A 3264-nucleotide genomic window follows, 5' to 3' on the forward strand; every position below is an offset into this window, starting at 1 on the left:
CCCTTTCTCTCTACCCCACTTGTATCCTGTTCCTGGTACTAGGATTGTACAGTTACTTTCTGTGTCTGTACCCCCATATGTTTATTATGGTCCCTTAGAACCAAATTCTGTAGAATACTAATGGACACAACAATGTGTCCATCTGGGTATGCACCTGTCTGTCAGTTTGCTCTCTCTTCCCTTCTAAATCATTAGATTCCTATCCTCTCTAGAATACCTTATAGGTTCTGACTAAGGTTCAGATATTTTAAGTTTACCGTCTGGAATTAAAGCCAGTTCACCAATTTCTTTTCTTCAGCTGCCTGTTTTGCTACCTGATCCACCATCATGTTCCCAGTTTCCTGTACAGTGTCACTCTTCTGATGTCCTTTACCATGTATAACAGTCATGCTGCTCTTTGGTAGATTTCCATCATGCTGAATTTGTTTTCCTTGTGTGTAAGCACACAATGCTTACACACAGATGGTACCATGAGTGGGTACCACCCCAAAAGCACATTTAGCATCTGTCCATATATTTAAGGTTCTTGTCAAGGCAGTTATTTCAGCCTTCTGAGTGGAAGCCCCCACAGGTAATGGTTTTGTGTCATTTACCTTGTCAGCAGCAGTTACTGCATATCCTGCCCTACAGTTTCCTTGTCTCACAAAACTGCTTCCAATGATGAACCCAGGAATCCTCAGCGTCATCCAACGGTTCCTCCTGCAGGTCTGACCAGCTGGCACAGACAGTCTCCGTGCAGTCGCACACTGCTGGCTTGGAGGTAGCTCTGCGTTGGTGTTCTGGATGTTCAGCAAATTGCTTCCTTCTCCTTGATCAGTTGTGCTTTCTGTTGAGAAACTTGACAGCCATTTAAATCAAGAAATTCAGCAAACTCACAGTCCATTGTACACAGTCCTCCTTTGTTACAGGGGCATCCACATACTGCAGTAAGGTTCTACCATGGGATAGAGGAACCAAATCTCAGGCTCACAAGCTGACCAGTTCTCAAAAATCATTGGGCTGTTCTCACAACCCTGGGTAACACTGTCCAGGTTAACTGAATTTTATTTATTTATTTTTTCCTTCGCTCCATATTAGTTTTCTTATTCAAAGGCAAATAATTTTAGACTTTCTTTGGCAAAACCAGGCTGAAAAAGGTGTACTTCAAATCCAGAATGGCAAACCCCACCTACTTATTCCTTAACTTGATTAATAATGATATACACCATGGGTTGTATATATTCAACATTTCCATTAATTGCCCTCAAATCTTCTACCTAACTATATCTCTTGCCATCCAATTTTTCATTTGCATGATTGGGGTGTTGTATTTGAACTTCTATCCAATTAATAATAAAAAATTCAAAAAGTTATTTATTATTTCTTTTATCCTCCTACAATCTTGTTTCCTAAAAGGGCATTGCTTTACCCTGGCTGGGCTGACTCCCGCCTTTAACTTAACTTTTATTGGGTTGCATTTTTGGCTCTGCCAGGCATTGCTGATGCCTGCAATCCTGTGTATACCTGACTTAGGATTTATGTAACTTCTGGGGGTACAACATTGCTTTTCTCAGTTTTGTTAAAGCCAAACTTAAAATTTTCAGTCAATTGGTCTTGCTTGACACTTAGCTCCAATTTTCTCTACTGAATTTAATCTCTACATTCAAATGTTCTGATACGTCATGCCCAAGTAATGGTTTTGGAGAACCTGGCATGTACAAGAATTTATATATTCCTACTTGTTCTCCTAGCCTGTATTTAATTGGTCCCCCCAAAAGTAAACTTCTCTTGCCAATAGCTCCTACAACAATTACAAAATCATCTACGGGTAATAATTCTTGATGTAGCACAGAGTAAGAGGCACCCATATCAGAAAATAAACCTCTTTACCCTGCTTCCCCAGCTGCTTTTGGTCCAGTGCGGGTGGAACTCTTCCTGAGCCCTTCCAGGCTCCCCCTTACCTCTTCTTCTAGGTAAGGACATCCCTGTTACACCTTGCTCAACTTTGCCTTCCTCAGCCTGTGTTTTTCCCAAGCCCTTTTCACTTTCCAGACTTTCATCATCACAGGCATTACTAACTTATATTTCAGTTTCACTCCTCCCTTCCCCAGGCTTCCAGTGCTCACACTGGGATATCGGGTTTCCCAAGCATTCTGCAGATGACGGCTATTCTCATTTTCAGTGTCCCATCCCATCCCCATTCACAAGCAATGCACCCTTTACAGTTACAGCGGGAGGCTCCGGCCCCCACCTCTTTCTTCCACTCTCTGAGTTGTTTTTACAAGCCGCAGTGGGGGGGGAAGGGGTAGTGCGGGGATGTGTTCTCGTGCTGGCCCAAACTCTAATATCCCAAACTCACTGTTTCCTTGACCTTTTTTTTTTTGCTGTTTTTGTTGTTGTTGTTTGTTTGTTTTTCCACAATTCCACTAATTATACCTCAACTACATTTCCACGTACCGTTCAAAATTGCATTTCCACGTACCGTTCAAAATTGCATTTCCACGTACCGTTAAGACAGTTTCTCCCACTGCCTTCAAAGTCCACAAATCAAACAATACAATTCCTCAACTTCCACAAACACCCAGCACTTGGTCTTATGATTAGAGTACTTAATGATAAAACTGGTCCCATTACTCCATTTACATTCCTGGTTTCTTATTCAATATTCCCCCTGACTCACCAGCAATGTTTCTCCAGTGAGCCAAAATACAACCCAGGGGTCTTCTCGGTATCACTTTAGACACCCTCTGTTCCGTAACAGCCTTGTACACGACATAACAAAACACAACATAACATCTTCACAACACAAACATTTAGCAATCACGAAGACGGGGACAATAATCAGTACAATTTATCCTCAGGATCCTTCCTCTTTCTGCCTCCCTCCAGAGCACAATCTTCCTCTGTATTCCTTTCCCACACTTGCATAGGTGCCCATCTCCTTCTCCAATAAACAACATACCAATGATAACATTATTTCCATCCATGAGTAGAAATCAGGCCCTAGAAATTGATCTAATTGTTCTGCTACATTTATAGGATCCTCAATTAAGGAATTCTTCTTGAAACTCCTAACTTTTCTTCTCATAAAAACAGCAGGCATTAGCATACCCTATTTCCCTTTGATCTAAGGAGACTGCCCTAAGAGGACAAAGTGAAGTATTAGTAAGATTAGTGTTAGAGAAAGGAAAACTCTCCAGGTCCCATTCACATTGCTCCAACTCCCTCAGTAACAGATAGTGTATCCTCTCTCCAGGACCCTGCACAGATCAGCAGCACGGCCGC

This window comes from Meleagris gallopavo, chromosome 8, assembly GCF_000146605.3.
Source record: "Meleagris gallopavo isolate NT-WF06-2002-E0010 breed Aviagen turkey brand Nicholas breeding stock chromosome 8, Turkey_5.1, whole genome shotgun sequence".
In the NCBI taxonomy this organism is placed as follows: Eukaryota; Metazoa; Chordata; class Aves; order Galliformes; family Phasianidae; genus Meleagris; species Meleagris gallopavo.